We start from the raw sequence: 23,906 nt of genomic DNA on the forward strand, positions 1-23,906 counted from the left end.
TAAAATAGACAATAACCTGTTATCACAGAGCTCTTCTGATGTTCAAATAAGAAATGTATAAAGCTCTGGGAACATTTATTTTGTAAGAGGGAAAAGGAATCCAGCATTTATTAACATCCATCAAGTAGTACCAGTTAGAGCATAAAGATGTTCATATACTGTATTCTTAATAAACAGATCTCACAATATAAGCACATGGCCATTTAGTGAGAAAAGGAATGGATAGATCTATTGACAAATATATTATTATTTGCAGATAGGAACTAAAATCAATTTTTTTCTATTTCCAAGGCAACACTCATCTCTGAGATATTAGGAATTAGACTATTGGGAGCACGGTGATTTAAAAAGTATGGTTTCATAATGAGTAGGCCACACTTTGAATTCTAATGCTAACAATCACCCTGTTGCCATAGTAACAGTAAATAATTTAAATTCTTTGTACATCATTGTTTTATCATCTAGAAATCAATAATAATATCAATTATCCCATATAATTTATGACAAATTCTAGAAAAATGTTTATACATAGCACATGCTAGCATAAATAGAACATATAATTTAGTATGCTGACTATTATTTTTTATCATTCTTCACAGTACACTAAAGTATCTACAGTTCTTATGACATCTTACAATTTACTCTGAATAGTCTAGAGAAAAGGAAAAAATTATCAAAGATTACTGAACCTTATCTTAAATGCTTAAATGATAGGTGGGTGAGCTCAGGTATATGAAATGGAAGAACTAAATTCAGAAACATACAATGTGAATGGTTATGTCTAGAATGAGTGAGGTACCTAACCCTAAATGGCACATCTACAATGTTTTCCCTGTGCCTAAGGTACAGAGAACATAATGGAAGAGGGACATAAGATGAGAGAAACAGAGAGTGAGAACATCTGCTGCTAGTGTCTTCTAGACATCACAGAGTTGCTGCACCCATAACATCTCAACAACATGGCTACTTAAACCTGCATACTGGCAAGACCAGTGAACCTGCCAATGTCAATGGGAGAAATTTCACAAGGGCCTACCCCTAGATGAAGAGCAATAGGGAGTCAATGACTGTGGAGAGAGGGAGAATCAATTTTCTCAAAGGACAAGTTCCATGATAAGTTGTCTAAACCTAAGAGGTCATTTCTAAATGTATGTACAAATTCTTTATATGATAGCATTTATCTCTATATTCATTTATATTCTGTAAAGCAAATATAATTCAACTTTTTTTGATGATTTACATTATTTTTTTATTTTAATTTTAAATAGCTTGTTTTACATGTCAATCCCAGTTCCCTCTCCCTCCCCTCCTCCCGCACTCCCCTTCCACCCTTCCTCCCACCCTATTGCCAAATCCTTCCACATAGGGGATGTCTAGAGTCTATCATTTTACTCTTGGTAGGGTCAAGGCACTCCCCTAAGAGTCCAGGCTGAGAGAGCATCTCTCTTTGTGCTATAGGCACATGAAGACAGATTGTATACCAGGGATAGACACTGATCCACAGCTCAGAGCCCCTAGGTTGTCCAGGCCTTCTCACTGACACTCACATTTGGGGGGTCCAGATCAGTCCCATTCTGGCCTCCCCACTGTCAGTCTGGGGTCCAAGAGCACTCCCCTGTTCAGATCAGCTGTCTCTGCTGGTTTTGCCAGCCCATTCTTTGCCAATTTGCTCATCATTCCTCTCTCTCTGTCACTGGGTTCCTTGGGTTCAGTTCAGTGCTTAGTTGTGTGTTTGCCTCTGCTTCCATCAGTCCCAGGATGTAGGCTCCCGGATAGTTATAGACATCAAGTTCATTATCAGGAATGGGCATTCGAGGTGGTCCTTCCACTATTGCTTAGCTTGCCAATTGATGTTATACCTTTAGATCACTCGAGGTCACTCTGGTGCCTGATCTGTCTTCGATCCTATGATGGGGGCTGGAGAGATGGCTCAAAGGTTAAGAGCATTGACTGCTCTTCCAGAGGTCATGAGTTCAATTCCCAGCAACCACATGGTGGCTCACAACCATCTGTAATGAGATCTGGTGCCCTTTCCTGGCTTGCAGACATACATAGAGGCAGGATGTTGTATTCATAATAAATAAATAAAAAAATCTTTAAAAAAATATATATAATTCAACTTTAAAAATGACCCTCAAATCAGAGAGATACAAGGATTTATGTAAGAACAATAGGCCATTTTGTTATTGGATACAAGCTATACAAATAGTTATCTTACTAGGCAAAGATTCTGTGAACCTATTTCTTCATCTGTGCCATGGGACTGATAGTTTCATTCTCACAGGGCTGTTACAGGGGTTATACTAGATCACTTACTAAACTGGATACAGTTTCATCCAAGTTTCCTGGTATCTAGCAAACCATCATTAAAAGAAGTTACCCTCATCATCAGGCAGTGGTGACACACACCTTTAATCCCAGCATTTGGGAGGCAGAGTCAGGTAGATCTCTGTGAGCTCAAGATCAGCCTGAATAGGCTGCAATGTTACACAGAGAAATCCTGTCTCATAAAACAACAACAACAAAAGAAGTTACTTACCCTTACTCAGTCTCTTTTACTTAAGTATTGTAGAAAATATTTCTTCTGTTTGTTGAATACCCACAAGGTTATACCAGGGATATCTAACTTTTTTGACATTGCAATTTTATTTCATCATCTATGAAGTGTTGGCCTGTATTCATAGCTATTTTGGGACACATGTGGCCCATGAACTGTAGACGGAACATACTTGTCATTAAGCTCTCTTGAGTAGCAGTGAAGATTCATAATGAGCCTGCATCTGAGTAACTTTCCAGTCTAATTGTTTGAATGGATGAGCATCATCCTCTGCCATGCTGGAATAAATGTAGATTGCTATAGAAACTCCATGACTGGATTGTTTGCTGATCTTAACATGGGGAATTAGTGGACTAATTAAAGGTTTGGGCTGTAGAAAATGCCACTCTGGCTGAATACACAGGATTGACACAAATTAAGAGAGAAGAAAAGGAGAGAAGGATGATCCAGGAGGTGGTAGATCATTCTTCATATCTAGGGATGCAAGTGAAGAACCTGTCAAATGCTATGCTATTGCCCTGTTTCCCTATCTTCATGGGAAAGCAACTGAATACTGCAGAAGCAAGATAGAAGGAACTGAGAATTATCAACTTCGTCCTCCAGGAGCCAAGTGTCCCCCTGGAGGCTAATAGGAGATGATCTTAACAAGGGAGAGCCAAAAGGTCTGTTCAGGATAAGCTCACAACTTTACTGGGAGATTAGAGATGCCTGTGAAGTGCTAAGAGAACTATTTGGCAGCTGGTTCTTGAAAAGCTACTTTTATTATCAGTAATAAATCTTGTTTGCAAACCCTTTTTCAGAATGTAATATTGAAATCATGTCTGTTTTTATCCTAAGAAAAATCATTTTATTTATTGAGCTTCATCACCCTTGATGGAGAATGAATGTTTATAATAGATAACACAGTGGATTGAAAAAGTGGCAAGTTTCTATCGGTAAACTGATTAGGGAGAAGATAAAAGGAACTGGTTTGCAAGGAACTCACAGGTCAGTGTGAGTGTGTGGGAACTTCCCCATCACTCTAAGAAACTGCATTTGGATTACATTTTATATATATATATATATATATATATATATATATATATATATATATATATATATATAGTGGGGTCCCTGAAGTATTTCAAACTGTAGAATGATCAAGCATTTTGTAGAGGGTCAAAAAATTAAACACATCCCAGTGGTTTTAGGGTAGATGTGTTTCATGCTGCATTGGTTGCAGAAGACCAGTCTAAGGCCATTGGAATAGTCCACAAGAAGATCTTTGCAAGGAGATTCAGCAACAGATTTCCTCTTGATCTCCACATTTCCTTCAGGTCAGTGGAAGAAATGGCAGACAAAGGTCACCATAGCTTACTGTGAAATAATACTCTGGAAGTTTCACGGGGCCTGGGGTGTGGGAAAACTTGATGTAATGAGTTCCAACAGGAGGGGTATAAAGGGAGCTCAGCTACTGCTGAGATGAAAAGATGATTATGTGGCCAATCTAGTCCTCATCAGAAACAATCACACCTAATTTAAAAGACATTGTCTAAACCCTTAGCCAGTTTCACCAATCACACTAGATGTCTTCCCAGAAAAGAAGAAAGGAAGGAAGGAAAGAAGGGAGGGAGACAAAGAAAGAAGACAAAGAAACAGATGAGATGGACTTCTTATTTAATGCAATTTCTCCTCCCGACTTGCGTCATGGTCACTACCAGAAAAGAGGGTCTGCATGTAATCATACCGCTGCAGCAGGCTGAGATATCAAACTGCAGCATAGACAGTATTTCCCATGACTTAGCTATTTAAGCAACCCTGTAACCTGGCAGGAGGCACATCCTATAGGATACAGACAGGCTAGACGCCATTGATGCCACCACAGCTTTCAGTGTCACTGCCCATATTCTGGCTAAAGTTCATCCTGATGAATAAGCACTTAGCTGTTCATACATCAAGGTTTATGTCAAAATTTTCATAATACATACATGTAGGCTTATGGCTTAAAATTATTATGCAGGCAAAGCAAAGAGCTAGGTTTTTATATTTTATTGTCCATTACAGAAGTCAGATGAAATTTAGGAACCCAAAATCACCACCTTTCAACATGGCAATAAAGTATTAAAACACATGGGATGTTATCTGTTGAGTGCCAAGGTTGATGGACTTGTCTTTTGGGTAACATTCGCTACACCAGCACAAGGCCAAGGGAAGATTATGTTTTAAATGATCTTCAATTACCTTCCAAATTTCAGATGAACTTAAAAGGCTGTTTTTATTGCAAAACTTGATACATTTATTCCTGTTACAATATCATGCTTTACAAAGAAAAAAATACCAAACAAACAAACAAAAGGTACCACAGTACTCAAGAAGAGCTTTAACCTACTGTGAACACTATATGGTTTCCATCATTTCCTAAAAGTCACAACATTTACAGAAGTGTATCTGCATTTCTGAGTAATGTGATGACTCCAATAAATTTAAAATCTTACCATTTTATACCTAAAATCCATGCATGAATGAAATCCACATCAACAAATGCAAGGTCTATAGACTTTGTATAGGACAGGGCTAGAAAAATGACTCTGCTGTTAAGTGTGTATAATGCTCTTCCAGAGGACCTGAGATTAGTTACCAGAAACCACACCAGGAGGCTCCCTGGGGATATGATACCTTCTGGTTTCCATGAATACCTATTCTCACAGGCACTATACCCATGCACAGGCATCACATACATACATCACCATCATCATCATAAAATAAAATTTAAAAAGAATATATAAAGAACAATAGAAAGGATGCTCCTTTGGGATCAGAACACATGCTACATACATAAATCTAGTCCTTCCTATGGTGTAAATTAGAACAACTTTTTTGACTTCTAAAATCCAGTGTCATGTATGACTGGGTATAAGATGACTGACCTTCTTGTTATGGAGTTCAGTCTAAATTAAGATAGCTGCATAGGAGAAATGCCTAACTAAGCATAGCTATAATCATAAATAATTATAATATAAATCAGTCACATAAAGCATCCACCATCATTATAATCCCAGGCTATAAATTTATCAAGAAATATGGGACACATATTTTTCTTCCTCATTCATCCATTACTAATTTTCGCTACATTCTTTTCTAAGGGGTTTTGCTGTAGAATCCACACATTTTTTTCATGGTTCAGAGAACTACCATGAATCATTGCAAGATGACAGAGTGAAACATGAGTCACGTTTTCATCTGGTCTAACTTCCTCATTTTATGGTTGACTGCAGACACTATGATTCTGCAACATGCCTAGGGTGATTCAAAGGATACAGTAGCACAGCTATCAGAGTCCAGCTCTCCTAATTTCCAGTCTGTATCTTTCCACTGACCTATTCTACTCATGCTCCTCTGAACCGTAAATCTGACCGTTACTCCAAATTGCAAGAGTGCGGTTACTTAACACAGCCTGCCAGGATGTGATTTCTGCTGAGCTATGAATTAAACAGGGCCCTTGAAACACAGTTTATGAACCGATCAGAAACAAGGAACTGTTTAGAAAATGATTTATTTACTCTGTCAAGGCCATTGCCATAGTGTGGTTCTATGACACAGTTGTGATAGGACAATGAACATTCATGCCAAGCTGCTGCCAGTCTGGCTGCAGGTATTACATGATGAGAGGACACTTTCAGACCTCCTAGATTCTACATCTGTTCAGTCGATCATTCCAGCATGTACAAAGGAACTATTTGTGTCTCCTGACTGAATCTGGGTCCTGAATATTTGACTTACTTATTACTATCTTGAAATTAACCCAAAGTTTAAAGCAGAAAAAAAGTTTTTATTTGTAACTTTTTGGAACCTCAAAAGAATATAACCAATATCAACCCCTAAAAGATAAAACTGAAAAATGACCATAGGCCCATAACTCTTCACTTGAACCTTAATCATTGGAAGATGAAAGGCTTAAATTTAAATGGACTCAATTTCTTACCCTACCTCTCTTTCAGAGGTGGAGAAATTTCTGATGAATCTAGTGGGCAGTGTCCAGGAGATGCACTCATGATTTCATATCTGAACTCAAAAATAAAGGGAAAAAGAACAGAAATTTCTATAAAAATATTATAATACCTTTCTGTAGGGCCAACTGATTATGTTTTCTAAACACCCTCACTCAAACCATCTCCTTGTTGATTAGCCTATTATATTTGTAGTGATCACCCCCATATATTTAAATGAGATATTCCAAATACCTTCTTCATAAACATATCATGAGGAAGAGATGAGGGTAGAACTGAAGCAGGAGGAAAGGGTCAATGTCATAACTCTGGTAGGCCGTGATCTAATTGGTACATTCTGTCTCTGAAATCTACGCAGTTTGATCCATTGCTCTGCACATAAAATGTAACCTCCCCCCATATAGCTCCCCATTTCTGCCACCTGAGTCTGGCTATCATTATTTCTTTCTTAGAAACGTGTTAAATAGCATTCCAGTTAGTCTGCTGCCAACCCAACATCACTGTGTTCTTTAGATTATGGTGTGTTTATATGTAACAGTAGTTGTCAGTTAAATCTGAAAAAATCATCTTCAATGCCTCTAAAGCCTACATGTCTCAAACTTACCTATATGTCCTTCCATCCCTTCCCTTCACCTCTACACTTTCTTTTCTCCACACCAGCTTTCTTGTTTTGCAAGAATATGCCACAGTTATACAACCCGAGGTCCCCTGATACTCTTTTCTCTTTATTTGTGATATCATGAAGGATCACCACAAGGCTTCTTCCTTAACACTTTCATTCACAGTTGTCAACTGAATTGTTTCCTCCATATTAATTTCTTGCCTCACTTCAACATCCCTTTAAAGAAGCATTTTCCTATCTATTCAGCACATCATATTGTCTTACTGGATTTTTAGTAGTATATCCCTGTTTAAATAAATATTTGTTAATTTTATTTACCCACTAGCATATGGATTGTACTTCTTGCTATATTGTCAAGTTGTTAGAAAAGGGGGTTTCCTATAATCCATGAGCAAAAAATATAAACGCTGGTGATTTAGAGTATGGGAGTTTTTTGCTTTTTAATATGGGTGTGACAATTACATTTTTCACTGAAATTCATGAGTTTTATGGACTGCAAATAACACACATTTTAGTGAGTCTGAGTTAATATCTTAGCTCCTTATTCTCCTAAAATGATTAGAATTGTTATCTAGGCTTTCAGAAGAACACTCTGTGCATTTGAGGACTAATTACCATATACCAAAAAGAAGTTATCCTTAGCTGGTCTTGCCTAAGACAACACTATTCTTCACCTACCAAATTCTGAAAATACAGTATATTCCACAATTTATAAATTGTCATCTTCTGTCTTAGAGTTCAGAATCCAGAAATAAGTACAGCATAGTGATCTCACAAAGCTTGCAGTGTGGTGGATGAAGCAGGCATGGCAATAATCACAGTGCTAACTGAAAAGCAGGCATTTGTACAGTATTCACTGGGAACACAGAAAGGACACAATGAGAGATGATCCTTTAATGGTGAATGTGATTAAATCAGGCACAGGGATGGAGACTGTCATTAAAGACAGAGGAAGGAATTATAGGATGCTGCATGGTGGCTTCGGGGAATCAGGGAAAGTGAGTGACTGGTCATGATCAGAGCAAAACAAAGAGTGGTTGGAGAGAGCCTGAATTCATGCTTAGGCCAAACTAAAGACGACTTCCAGTGCTCTGCTATGGATTCCACATTCACTCTGTAAAACAGTATTTGGAAACCTGTTTTCCATGATTATGATTATCATAAAAAACAGTGGAGAGGGAGCTGGGACTGACAGGTGAAGCAACCTTGTTTCTAATTTAAATAAGAAATTGGAAATTAAAAAACACACAGTGTTTATTCACAATTAAAACAAATATCTCAGGAACTCTACCTGACTCTTGTGGACATAACAGTTTCTGAAAAAATAATCCTTCAATAAAAAAGAAACAAGTGCTTGCTGCTTTCACTCTTGTGTGGAACACTCACCAAGATTTCCAGACCTGCTTGCCTTGTCCACACATTAGATTGCACTTAAAGGAAATGCTATGTTTAGTGATTTGTTTTTAAAACACCGAGTAATATGAATACTTCTGAATATTAAATGAGGGAAAAATATCTGAGTGATAAATTTAGTAGCGATATTCACAATGGATCGAAGAGAAACAAGTGGTACTAGCAATTGTGAATAGACACTGGGAGTAGAAATGCAAAAAAAAGAGAAATGCTTGAGATGCTTTTAAATGTAATATGTAATTCTGTGCTAATTAATAGTGATTAGTTATTGGGTTTTCACCTACAACTAAAATGAAGTCACAGTTTCAGCCTTGCAAAACCAGGATCATTGCAGGACAGGTTTGACTGCAGGGCAGGTGGGCAAGGAGAATTATGATGGTAAGCTGGAAGTCCGAGGTGAGATGTATAAAAAGAGCTGTGGTCATAATGTCAATTGTTATACTGTTACGCTACTTAATTATTGGAAAATAATAATTACAACTGAACTAGGAACTCCTAGAGAGAAGAGCTTTCACAAACTGAAGAGAATCTTGCTCTTTAATCTATGCTCACTTCTTAACCTATTTAACTCTTATGTGTCCATTTATTTTTCCTGTTCTAGAGGCCAAACTGTTTCCCAATTGCAGATCTTCCTTCTTTCCTTCTTTCCTTCTTTCCTTCTTTCCTTCCTTCCTTCCTTCCTTCCATTTTTAAAACAACAAGAGGGTATTTTGATAAAAGGAATCCAGAGACTGGTAGGGTCCACAGGTTTTTTTTCTTTTCTAAATATTCACATCAACAATTAAAAATAGTATGTTTTTAAGGACTAAAATTTGACATTCTTGTTGTATGGTTGGATTCCTTTGAAATTCAGGGACAGAATTTCTGTACTCCTACCCCTTATTCTTCACATGATTCTATATGAATTTGACTAAACTCTTCCTAATAGATAACCATAGTGAAGGGGGAAACTTTCAGGATAGCTTTCTCCATACCTACTTCCTCTAGTTTTCCTAGTGTCAATTTAATGTCTATGATGGACTCCTCAGCGACCTCTCTAGACTTAGAAAAACAGCCTGTGTACTTCTGCCTGTTATACTAATTACCATTGCATTTGTCACACGTAAAAGCTTGTTCACCTACGTCAGGCTGAAAAGAATGGTTAGTTCCTTTCCTTCGAGAGAACAGATTCAGGAAATGAAGTATAGTGACAGAAAAGCACAGATCACCCATGAATGTAGTGAAGTATTGCCTATCTTCCTATATTTAGAATAGGTGGAAATTTCTTTCATCAGGACTTTTAAACAGAAACTACTCTCCTGTAAATATAACCATCCATCATGCATTATTCCTCTCATCTATTCAACTGACAAGGCATGTATTAACTGCCACCTCTGTACTACTGAGCTACTAGACAGGGGCTATGCAGAGTACTATAATTATCAGAAAAAGGCACACTAAATTCTCATTCTAATTAACACTGAAAACCTAATTAAATTACCAATGGCATGAACTTTTTATTTGACCAATTTTATAAAGAATTTTACAAAGGTTAAATGACCAAATGTGTACAAATGTGGAGGAAAGATGTGCTCATATACTCCCATGATGGCAGGGTTATAAATATGCAAATCTTCTTTAAAGTAATTTGGCAATTAATTCTAAGCTCTGTGGGACAAGAATCAGTCTCTCATTTTCCATTGATTAACATGGTGCTTTGGGATGTGGGATAGTTCAATAATGAATTTTTAAATAAATATTGACAGAAGGACTATGTAAATAATATGAGGCTTAAAAAATTTCATAGCTTTGCACTCAGTGATCCCTTTCTGAAAACTCATCTACCATGAGAAATGTGGTCAAATTCCCATATACACAAATGATTACTTCAGTGATTTTTATAGTAAAGCTTAAAAAGAAAGTTTTCCAAGATAACTCCAATATCTAACAACATGGCTTTAGGTAGGTAAATAATTTGGGCAGTTATTAAAATTTATACCAAATAATTCATAATACAAAATAATTCACAACATGGGAAAATGTTGACAATACGATTTTAATTAAAAACTATATAATTTCTTTTCTCTTTTTACTCTGTCAGTCCTTTTCATATATATATTATGGTTTCTAGTTTAGTATTGTATTTTACTTTATTATTATCCCTTAGGAACCTGTTGGTTTTCTAATGAGTGACAGAAATGGAGTGGATCTTAATGGGAGATGAGATGGGGAAGAACTAGGAGGAGTAGATGAAGGACACATTATGTGAAAAAATATCTATTTTAATAAAAGAAAAAATGTATAATTTAATATTATTAACCCAGTTGATCAGTACAGGTTTAGCTACATTTGTGAGCAGGTAAATGAAAACAATGTATTCACTGCTGAAGATGTTTGCATGGACAAGGACTCAGTTGGCAAAGTGTTACATTGCAAGCTTAAGAGCCAGAGTTCAGATCCCTAACACTTATGTGAAAGTCAGATGTAGCAGGGTGCCCCTAAAACACAGCACTCGGAAGGTGGAGACAGATTAATCTCTGAAGCCCTCTGGCCAGGGAGGCTATCAAAACAGTGAATTCCAGATTCAAGGAGAGAGATCCTATCTCAGGAAAGAAAACAGAGAGGACACTTTAATGTCAGTTTCTGGCCTCCAAACACCACACACACACACACACACACACACACACACACACACACACACACAGCTATGATTATCAAGATATAATGTTAATAATGGTAAACTCTAGATGAAATTACAGGTGACTTTGAGATTTTAACATCTTTACCTCATAATATGTTTACTGGAAGTTTGTGTTACTTCTCTAACAGTAAAAAATAAAATCATTTTAAAATAATAAAATGTCTTTTTTAAAAATCAAAACTATGTCATTATTCACTTAGTTTTAATTTTTACTTGGTAAATTAAGTGAAATTGAAGGTTGAATACAAACAAGGACTTCAATTAAGGATATGAATTTGTGTAATAGAGAATAAGCAAAATAGATCAAAGAAATGACAGGTCACTTTGCAAGCACAACCAATAGGCATGTAAAATGGGGTCTTGAAGAATAATTAAGTCATGCCAAATAACTACAATGTATCTACATAAAAGCTACTGTCATTGATGTTCACCACTAATGAAAACCACCAGCTGTCACAATAAAGTTCAAGAGTGTGTTCATTCATGGGTTCTCAATGTGATGATGCTAACTAAAATTCTCTAAACATTTATATTTAGCCACAAAAAATGATGAAGAAAACAATTAGAGAATCTACATTACAGTGCATAGGAATTGAATATAAGACACTATTCTGTGACATTATCTCAACCTTGCAGAAGACTAACTCCTATATTAAAATACAATATTAAGTTAAATAAATTTGCTTCTCTGTGCTTACAAATACAGTATTTTGTCTTTTTTCACTGAGGTTATACAGCCTACTTGGATAGCTGAAACTGACCTTTGAATAGTTATTACAATATTTGAAAAGCACTGTAGACCAGAAAAAGAATCTGACTCAAGAGAAAACAAAACACACATTAATGTGAATACTGCCTCTGTATAGGTACAAAATATAACTACAAATAGTATATAGAGATATGTATTCACTATAATGTTATTAGAAGAATTGTTACAAAGGTATGATTATACAACAAGGGATGTAAGGGATCTCACATTTTGTAAGAGGATATCCAACTAGCCACAATACAAGGTAATACTCTAGTAACACAGGATTTCACATTAAGAAATTTTGAGAGATGAAAGGACTGAAGAGGAAGACAGGCTCAAACCACACCTTAAAAATGTATAGGTTTTGTTAGGCAGAAAGAGATCATATATCAGCAGAAAACGGAAATCAGCTGGTCCAGGCAGAAGTTGGTAAGGAGTATTCTGTGAAGAGTTTGGTAATAATTATTTAAGTACCTTAAGACTTTAGGGTCTTTGTTGCAACTGTTCAACTCTGCTGTTTCAACACCAAAAGATCTACAGACAGAATACCTGAGTGATTGAATAAAAATAATTTACAGATAACACAAAATGATTTCATATAGTTGTCATCTTTGATACAATACTTCTTTGATGTTTTTATCTATTAAAATATACACATATTTCTTAATTCACAGTCTATACAAAGATTCACTGGCCTTGGTTTGCAGACTGCACTTTACTGACTTCTGGACTATTTTAAGAGCAAATTGAACAGGCACAACATTTTTGAATATCTGAACCAGTGGTCCTGTTCATATAGGGGCCAGTATTTCTATTACATAATAAATGAATTATAATTCCTTCCTAGCTTCATGTGAAATGGCATTTATAGATACTATCTATACTACAGTTTATAAGGAGAGATCTTAGGTACCTGTATTACTTTTTTGGGGTTTTTTTGTTGTTGTTGTTATTTTTTGTTTTGTTTTGTTTTGTTTTCAAGACAGGTTTTCTCTGTGGCTTTGGAGGCTGTCCTAGAACTAACTCTTGTAGACCAGACTGGTCTCAAACTCAAAGAGCTCCTCCTGCCTCTGTCTCAGGAGTGCTGGGATTAAAAGAGCCCTGCGTTTTTTTTTTTTTTCGCCACATATGCCAAGTCAGTCCTTAAAGGAGCTGAGTTTGTGCTTGTCTCCAGCAAAACAGAGATCATCAGGGGAAATGCTGCTGCTACCAACAAGCCACACTTGTCTCTGTTCCTTTGTTTTTAAAATCCCTTTCTAAGATTTTTTCATGTTTAGGTGGAAATTCACGCAACCAACATTGAGCATCATTTTGTATGGCCCTTGCATTATGTTTCCTTTTCCCTTTCCCCTCTTTATTTCCACTCTCTATACATACCTGTGACCATGCCCACCCCCAAATGGGCGTGGTCAGCGGTACAGGTACCTAAGATCTCTCCCTATAACAGTCACCTACATGCAATTTTTTACAAAGTGCAAAAACAGAAGTCAAAAGGAAAAATGAAAAAAAATACTTAATGTATGAAGTTTTCAGCATGAAAACTCAATTATATTAGATGATGTATTAAAAGAGTCAAATGATTACTTGTTCTGATAATGAATAAATATGGATTTGAATGGAATAACAAGATGCAATTTACTTAAAAAGCACAGAAATATGTTAGAGCAGACATGTAAATAAATTCATATGAGAAACAAACAATATTGGATATGTGATGAAAGGTTAAAGGAAGTAATTTGATGTGTGCATTATTTAAAAGAAAATCGTAGATAATTGAGGTAAAAATTAAGAATGTCATATTCTTGCAAACAAACAGGTCATATTTTTAATCTTAGTCTCAGGATTGAAAAAAAGTTTTATATGAAGCTTATAGTTAAGGAGATATATGTTACTTTTGAGTTGGCAACAATGTCATATATACACGTATTAGCACACCATTGTATGAACAAAGTGCAAAGCTTTCATTAAAATTAATTAAATAAATAAAGGCATGCCAGAGAAGCATTTTCCTAGCTGGCTATCACTTATTTAATATGTATGTATTTATGTATGTATGTATGTTTTAATTAATCTAACTGCCATCTCTTCATGCATATAATTCTCTATCCTGTAAAGGTAACATCACTGATTTCTACTACTTCTAAATTCAAATTCTTCATTAAAAATGGGCACTGATCCATGCCTAAAATCCATATGTGAGGGAATACATACCATGTTTGTCTTTTTGTGACTGGGTTACCTCACTCAGGATGGTTTCTTAGACATGCATCAGGGGAGTTCCAGCCTACAATCCCACTGCCAGAGAGTCCGGGAAACAGAACCTCCAACCAATGACTGATGGAAGCAGAGGCAAACACCCACAGCTCAACACTGAGCTGAACTCAAAGAACCCAGTGACGGAGAGGGAGGACTAATAATCATAGGGGTCAAGGCTAGGCTTGTTTAACCCACAGAAACAGCTGACCTGAACAAGGGGGAGCTCTTGAACCCCAGACTGATGGCTGGAAATCCAGAATGGGACTGATTCAGACACCCTGAATGTGGGTGTCAGTAAGGAGGCTTAGGCAATCTATGGGGCCTTGGGTAGTAGATCAATATTTATTCCTGGCATACAAATGGACTTTGGGTGCCCATCCCACAATGAGAGATGCTCTCTCAGGCTGGACCCTTGGGGGAGGGCCTAGACCCTGCCCTGGATGAAATGGCAGTCTATGATACCCCCCATGGAGGGTCTCACCCTCCCTGGAGAAAGGAGTAGGGATTGGGGGAGGGAGAATGATGGAGTTGGTGGGAGAGTGTGGGAGGAGGGGAAGGAGAGGGAGAGGTAGCTGGGATTGACATGTGAAGCAACCTTGTTTCTAATTTAAAAATTAAAAAAAGAATTAAATAAAGGAAGTAAATATGGTATATGTTTATATAGTAATTCTCAATATGTCATTTCTACTTAATTCATCATTTGTGACACTTGTGAAACTGTTTTACTTTCCTATATTGTTTTTAAATGATGACTTGTTAATAAAAAAGCATAGCACCCTCTTCAGTAAGCACTAGTTCAAATTTGCAGAAAGATCTGAATAATAGGAAATATACTGATAACGGTATATCCTTCAGTTTTGAAAATGATGACTTAAACTAAGCATTTATGTTCAAGCTTTGAAGTAAAGATTAAAATATCATTTATTTGTATACAGTTTCCACAAAGAATAAGTAATAAATCATCTTCTTTAGTGTATACCCAAACATCACAATGCAAGATGGCTTTACATGATAATCTGATGTGAGAAAATGACCAATTTACAGAATATGACTAAAAAATTTGTGTAGTAAATGTGAGTAGAAAGAAAATATATTATTCTGGGTAAATTCTTTCAATAAGTATGTTTTAAAGTGGTTCTTCTGTAATGTACCTTTTATAAAATTTCTATAAATTAGTTTAACAATTTGTATCAATCATTATATTAAAATTAAACAAACAGAAAAAATGGTTACTGATAGATAGGTAGGAAATAAATCTAGAGCTGGAAAGGCAGCTTAACATTGAAGAGAACCTGTTGCTTTTACCAAGGACCCACATTTACCTCTCAGGATCCATGTCAGGTGTCTCACAGTCCCTTGTAACTAGCTCCAAAGGATCCAAAAACTCTCTTTTGCCTCCAAGGAACTCTCCCAGGCCAACAAACATAAGTAAAAATAAATAATTAAAAATTAATACATCTAAAACCCTAAGGGGTGATAAGGCAGCTAACACCTTCAGCCAAACCAGACTAATATTCAAATTATCAAACTAAATAGGCTCAGAGATGGTGCATTTGTCCGCATGAATGAGGCATTGGATTTGATTCCTTGATGTACACAGCAATAAGTATGTGAGCTCTTTGCTCGATGAAGGAATTCATGCTTAAAACAATGATGGTGAAAAAAGAAAAAATGGACAAATTTAACATAAGTAGTACTAAAGAAATATTATACCATGGATCTTTTAATGGAATGAAGTCTTTTAAAATTGTTTATTAATGAAATTTTATGAGCTCCTGAATTTCATGTTCCTACTAATTTAAAACATCTAATTACATATCCTTTGGTTACATTTTACTTTTTTTGAGCACTGGTAACTCTAGTTAATGACACTGTACAGCATATTCCAAAATAACTGAAAAAAAAGGCTTTTAAATGTTCTTACCAGAAAGAAAGGGATGATGGGTATATTAATTCGTTCCCCAGCCCACACCACAACATAAACACACGTTTAAAAATCACATTGTACATCCCTAATACACATTTATTACTTGCCAGCTAATAAAATAAGACTTAAAAGTAAAACAAACAAAAGATAGATCCAGATTTACTTGAAATCGGCTCAGTTACACCTCTGCTGATGAAGCCTTCAGGTACAGATCAATGCTGAGAAGGTAAATTAAGGATGCTACTACTTGAAACACGATTAGCATATGTCTAGAGTCTTCCAAAATGGCAAACAATTCTTGATAACTACAATAGGATTAAGTACAAAGGTCCCTTGGTATATACAAGAATTGTCCTAGAAAATCCAAAGATAAATAAACATGTTCAAAGAACACTTTGCATTTATTCATAAAAGCTAAGCTTGATTTTTAGGTTTAGGTAATAATTTTTTGGATAATCTGTATCATCAATGTTCAGAAAGAAGTTCAAAGTTATAGTATATAGCTGGTGGAATTTATTGCTGTACAAGATTGTTCTGCATACTTTAGTGTATCTAGCATCCCTGGTCTCCTACTTCTAGATACCAGTCTAACATCCCAGTCATTGTCAACATGCAGCAATAAATTCCTGCGTGTGAAATGTTTCCTAAACAAGAACTGGTGGTAATGCCTATAAGCTCATCACTCAGGAGTATGATACCAGTACCTTGCCATGTGTTCTAGGCCAGCCTAGCCTATACAGCAAAACTAAAACCCAGAACACCAAACCAAACTGAGTAAACAAATAAAAACAACACAATAAATAATGTTTTCTAGTGACTATCATTTTCCAGAACTTCTGGCCTTACTTCTAAGTAAAAATTAGGTTTGTGTATTAATATAATTTTTGTTCAGTTTCCAGTACCTTCTATGCCTAATAACTTTTCTGGCAGAAATCCCCATGAAGATGAGTGCAGAAGGCTGAGAGTGATAGCATCTTGGACCAGTAAAAAGATAATTTAATTCTGAGTTCAGAAACCCAGGCCAAACTAAATCTTTCACAAACTAAATGACCTTGCACAAGTTTCTTAACTTTTCTAGGCTTCACTCTTTCATTTGGAAATTTCTTTAGGTGGGCATGCAGTTCCCATTCAGTGCTGACTTAATCATAAAGCATCTAGGTGCATTTCAAAATTTAAAGGACTGTAATTCGGTATAATCACAGTGAAGAACACCAAAGAATGACATTAACTAATCAAGGAACATGAGAAAGAGTAAGACAGACCATGGAAACGGTGGTATCAAGGAGACATTTGAGTATTAGCCTTTGGTTGTCTACTTTCATGCATAGACAGAACAAATAACACTGGGCAATGTTATAGGCTTCTACTTCATTTTTACATTTTAACCAATTGTTCTCCATTCCTCCCTACACACATTGCAGACCTAACACAACTTGAGAATAGTGAAAATTAATGAGGTTAGGGTAAGTATCTCATTAGGGTGTTGATGCTTATAGCTTTCAACACTTCAACTTAGCACTGTCCTTCATCCTGATGAGTCAGGGCAATGACCTACAAAGACATCAGTAAGGATTACTGAGATAAAGAAATAATGCAGAAGAAACGAAATTAGGCTTCTACAATTGGAAGCCAGTCCTCCTAAATGTGTACATTACTCTAAACCTTTATGGATTTATTGATAAATTGGGCAGTTATAGAGGTCTATAGTGTGTGTGGTGATTGTAAATGATAACAGTCTCCTTTCCAGAGAAGACAACAAGTGTTACTGTCAGATGGGGTAGGCAGAAATTGTGAGCCAAACACACATGCAGTTGAAACCAGTTCCACTCTTTTCAGTAATGTGACTGTGACCAAGATGCTCTGAGCTGTAGTTTCTGTAGCTTCACACAGGTACTAGAATAGGACTTTTTCAGTGTTAAAGGGTGACTGAGTGTGGTAAGACCCCATACTTCAATGTTTTGTCTACCAGCATCAGCAGTACTCTGTAGATGCCATGGAACCTTTGCTCTTCTCCACCCAGCCCTCTATGCTAAGTTTCTCCTTGCTCTGCCTTGTGGAGAGGGCTCTGCTGATGTCAGCACCCAGTGATGTGGGTAGAAGCGGTGTTGAGTGGCTTCAAGCCTGCCACAGGAACTTTAATTCTTCCTTAACTTGTATTTCCCTTCACTAGAGGGCCTGGTGTTTCCCAGAAATTAAAAAAAAAGCCTCATTCCCTTTGGTAACCAGAGAGATTGTTCAAAGAAGGCAAATAGTTGTAAGAAGTTTTGTGATATTTCTGATGGGGCATAAGCTGAAGCTGAGATTCAGTGTTGGGAAGTCTTACTACTTCGATTAAAAAGTTGTCCAAATATTGTTGTAAAATGCTCATTTTTTAGTTAATACCAGAGGACTGTTGAGGGAGACAAGATTCACAGAGCTTGGCTAAATATTTCAAATGTAGACCCCTCCCCACCAAAGGAATTTTTGGAAAATTTAATTTCTTTTAACTTTTAAATGTAAGATCATGGGAATTATTCATCAAGATAATCCTACTTGACCTCCCCCTCCCCTCCTCCCCCCAATCTGTCTCTATCTCTCTCTCTGTCTCTTCTGTCTCTCTCTCTGTGTCTCTCCTGTCTCTCTCTCTCTCTCTCTCTCTCTCTCTCTCTCTCTCTCTCTCTGGGTGTGTGTGTATCTGTGCACAGTTTTAAATTTCTGAGAACCTAAAGGACAAAATGTCACCCAGTGGTACAGACCTATGCCAAAACTTTCTGGACAATTGCCTAGCTTAACCTTCAAGGGGAGCCGTAAAATTATAATTAAAGGGCATAAAGCAGGAGATTAGTAAGTGCTTCAACTTAGGAAAATAAAAATTAGTATATTACTTGTAGTAATAAATACTGCGTGCTGAACAATTAGGCTCCAGGTGCCTTGCTGGAGTATTTATAGAAATTGCATTCAATTCTTATTTCACTTCTGTAAAACAGAAGAGAAAAATGAGGTTTTTAGACATTAAGCAAAGGAGATAACACAGAGCCTGTTAGTTCAAATTTAATATGGTCTGGAACTGAAGTACTGTTAGTACTTGTCTGGATAGTTTCCTGTGAACTTGACATATACTAGAGTCATCTGAAAGGAGAGAACCTCAATTGAAAAAAATGCCTATAGATCAGCCTATAGGAAGTCCTTGGGACATGTTCTTAACTAATGATTGACATGGAAGTGTCCAAACTACTGTGCATAGTGACATCCCTTAGCAGGTGGTCCTGGGGTATTTAAGAAAGCAGGCTGAGCAAGCTATGAAGAGCAAGCCATTAAGAAGCATTCTTCCACTGCCTCTGCCTCAGTCCCTGCCTCCAGTCTTGACTTCCCTTCATGATGGACTATAAACAGTAAGATAAAATATACCCTTTCGTCCCAAAGTTGCTTCTTATTATAGTGTTTTATCATAGCAGGTTGCCTTTTTTTTTATTTTTTGAGACAAGGTTTCTCTGTGGCTTTGGAGGCTGTCCTGGAACTCACTCTGTAGACCAGGCTGGCCTCGAACTCACAGAGATCTGCCTGCCTCTGCCTCCCAAGTACTAGGATTAAAGGCGTGTGCCACCAATGCCTGGCAGCAGGTTGCTTTTTATCACAGGGTTTTATCATAGCAGTAGAAAACTAGCTAAGAAAGAACTGAAGGAGATTTTGAATCTCAGCAAGAAAAACAGCAAGATTGGAGAAATTTAGGTCTAGGAATGTTCCTTGGTCCAGAGGCTCAACATACAGAAAGTGGTAGAGCATGCACTCAGGGGTTCTTATGTAGACCCACAAAGAATAAAATAGTCCCTGGCCCCATGAACCATCTCATACTCCTGTGCTGATAAACCTTCCCTGCTGGGCCCAAGATTCTGGACAGATCTATGTGAAGTTCAAAATAGACATCAGGATGTTGCATAAAATTTTTAATATTCATACTTCTCAAGAAGTTTTAGTTATCTACAACAGACATTTAAAAGACCAGCCTATTGACAATCAATATGGATGGTTCAAGACTCATGGTGTCCTGTTCCTTTCTATTGATCTGCTTTCTACTGAAAGATTTGGGCAAACTGGGAGTCATTGTCTTTAGCTATATACCCACTGGTGTTCCAGAGGAGAACTCTAAACCCATGTTCACTCAGTTAGCCTCAGATAAACTCACTGGATCACAAAACAAAACAAAAACAAAAATATGAATTGGGGAAGTGAATTTTAGACAGGATGGGAATTAGAGGAGAGTAGGAAGTAAGAGCCATTTTCAAAGAAAAAATTTAGTTCAAAAGGTTTGCTTCTTTTTATCAACTTAATCTAACATTTAATTCCAACTTAGTCCAAGTAATATCACCTCTATAGACCCCTTATCAATTTGTACATTCTCTTCCTAGTAAGTCAAGAAAATAAAATAAGACAAAGTAATATAACAGTAGCTGCATTGATTGTGAGTTTCTTTTTCACATTCACAATATTTTTTCAGCCTTTGCTAGGTGAAAACACCATGATAAGTGATTTATATGCACAATACTAACCATTCCTCACCATAGCCCAAGGACATAGGCACTATTTTGAAAACCTATTTATAAAGAGAAGCAGCATCATTTTAAAACAGCGTCTTGCCCTTTTATTCTTCTGCAAACCGCCTGTACCATAGATGCGTACTATGGGAACTGCCACATTCCTTGAACATTTTAGGTCATGATATAATAGACAAATGAATAGACCATGATAAGATATGGGCTCTAAAGCAGTAGCAGTCTACTTTGTTTCCCAGAATACCCACAAGGTGTGACACAGGGAGATATCATAAGCACTCAATATGCAGTAGTTGAATAAACAATGAATGATGAAGAATGAGGAATAAATACATATGACTATGATCTCTAAGCTTCCATGGTTCTGTTCTGTCTCCCTACTTCAACCTGAAGTGGAAAGAAATTATGAGTATGTTTCTATGCAAAAGCAACCCTAATATTTTGACATACATTACATAACTCATGTCTGGATACTACAATTTTCCATTTTTATTGCCCATTATTATGGTTATATTAACTATATAGATTCAAATGGAATGAAAACTTATTGAGAAGATATAGAGTTAGTTTTTATCAACTAAGGAGAAACATAATGACAGAGTTTTGTTAGTTCTCAGCACCCTAAATGAAGGGAATTTGGCAAAGAGCCTCAAGAGGAAGTCAAATCATTATTCTAGTCCTCTATTATAGCAGCCAGGAAATCACACTGCTGGTTTCCAGGTAATAGAGTAAATGTCTATGAGAGCACAATCTCAGTTCCCAAACACAAAGATTCTTCAGATCCATTCTAAGCCACAGGTGGGTTATTGGAATATTCTAAAATGTGCATCATCCATTTGCTTTTTGCTCTACAAAGATTATTTTTAGTGTCATTAGCCGCTACCCTGGGTTTCAGAACCTTTTCACAAACTATTTGTGAAATTGAAGGGTAAGATAATATTAAAACCTCTCAAAAATTCCTTAGATTAACAGACATTCACACATAGACATGGACATCTTGTGTTTGTGACAGTACATAGAGTCTCTGAGTGATCAGACATATCCATACAATTAAAATATTGTGTTACGTGCTATGAATGAATCAAGACAAGGAAATGCATATGTTTATACTTCAGTATATTTCTTTTACTAAATAATAAGGGAAATGCTTTAAATGAAACATTTCAAGTGAAGAGAATGAAGCATTCTTTGGAAAGTAAGCTAATAGTTTCCCAGTGACAAATACACTAAGAATGATATAGAATGTTTATATGTGTCTAAAGCTACATACATGTGTGAATACATTTTATATGCACATATGAATATGTGTGTATAATATAGCATGTACACAAAAATATAGACAAATAGTTCAGTATTAGAGATATTGCCATGTATATGTTAAATTTATGTATATACATGAATTAAGAAGTTAGTTATTCACTATTATTTATTTGGATGGGTGCATAAAAGGGTAAAATGGAGAGACTAATTTGCTAGCATAGAACTTTTAAAGGTCAGGAATGAGACAGAGTGGAAAGGAAAATTCTGGTGAGGAAAGGGTATCATAACATTGAAAAGCTTAAGCAATATGGGATAATAACTTAAACATTGAGGTTCACTATCCTAGCCAATAGTAAAGTACATGTGATTGAAAAAATGCCCAGAAATATATATTGCCTTCTCATGTGTCACTAGCCCCTTAATTATCAGTGCAGGGTCTATTTCAATCCTTAACATATTAACCAGTTATAAATTTCAGGCAAGCAGGAAGCTGACTTGGTTAAAAGGGAAGAAAGAAATGTTTTTTTTTTGGCTAGGACATTTATTGATATTTTTGTTATGTTGTTATTTTAAGGTTTTAAAGATTTTGGTTTGGGAAATTATCACTTAATGGTTCTAAAAGCATATTTCCTCTTGAAAAAGAAAGGGATTTGAATAATAAAGAAAATTTGATTTCTCTGTGTAAAAATTATAAGGTATATGTTATTAAGTAGGTTTTGTCTTCTTAGGAGAATTTAATACAACCTACACATACTTACAAGTTAAAGAATATTAAATCAACGCTTTGCCCATGAGCACACAGAATCATCACAATTGTCAAGACTCTCTATTCAGTTTGAACTTCATATTAATTTTAAAATTTGCCTACATTTCCCAACACCAGGGTCCATTTAAAGCTGAACTAACTGATAAAACACGATCTGAGAGTCTGTCTTTCTAAGTAAAGCTTCTAATTCCTTACCAATGAATCAAAAAACCACATGCTTGGCCATGAGTATGTAACCATACTGCTAAAAATTAGTGATATACGGCATTGTTGGAAGTACTTAAGAAAAACTATTATTGAAATTAAAACTCCCTCTACATCTCTTAGGTCATAACAGTTTATTCATGATCAATATTCACTTCTTGATTGTATAAGAAATGCTGAAATTGAGATTTTTCCCCCTGCAAACACAGCTTTTTCTTTGCAGTGCATATTTAAGAATAATCTCTGCTCTGTGATTAGGATAGTGTCTACAGGTGCATTTTATTTATATTTACAGCATTTGCAGGAAGCCCCCCCCCCCTTTTTGCTGAAAGCAGGAAAACAAAAATAAGTCAATTTTATTTCTGGTAAAAGGCTAGTAGTTCTAGGGCAAAAGAAATTTAGAAATCAAATTAAATATACATATGTTCAGAAATGGTGTAGTCCAAATATAATGACCTTATTGCTTCTCTATGATAAAATGTGTTTCCCTCTTTTATTCTAAGTAGGATCCCCCTGCCTCTTGCTTCCAATTAGTCTTTTCATTTGTTAAGACACATAGCATTATAAGAGCAAAACCAGAATAACACACATCAAGTTTCTATTCTTTCCTTTGGTGGAAAAATAAATGTTCTTTTATTTTTATCAGGTAAAATGTCTGATTAAAATTCATTTTCTTTTCCTTAAAATAATAATAATAATTTTAAAAGGAGGCTAAAGAGAAAAGCAAACTGTGATCAGAACTAGAAGGCTGCTAACAGACCCTGCTACAGAATCCTAAAAATCATTCGGGGATTTGAGAACGTAAGCGGGAGGAAAAGTCACCGACACCCACTCATAACATCCCTGGATTTCTTTCTACCCACTGCCCAGAAGTGTAAAACCACAAGCACGTGTGAAACTAGAAAGCTTTTTTTTTTCTTTTGGTTTAACATTTTTTCCAAGCAGACAAAACCAG

At 36.1% G+C, this 23,906-nt stretch overlaps 1 protein-coding gene across 11 annotated transcripts in view; it reads right to left on the minus strand.

The window, feature by feature from the left end:
* Dlg2 (discs large MAGUK scaffold protein 2) overlaps positions 1-23,906 on the minus strand; it is a 1,919,116-nt gene that overhangs the window by 701,294 nt on the left and 1,193,916 nt on the right. The window lies entirely within an intron of this gene.

The sequence above is a fragment of the Mesocricetus auratus genome, unplaced genomic scaffold (genome assembly GCF_017639785.1).
Source record: "Mesocricetus auratus isolate SY011 unplaced genomic scaffold, BCM_Maur_2.0 Super-Scaffold_4256, whole genome shotgun sequence".
In the NCBI taxonomy this organism is placed as follows: domain Eukaryota; kingdom Metazoa; phylum Chordata; class Mammalia; order Rodentia; family Cricetidae; genus Mesocricetus; species Mesocricetus auratus.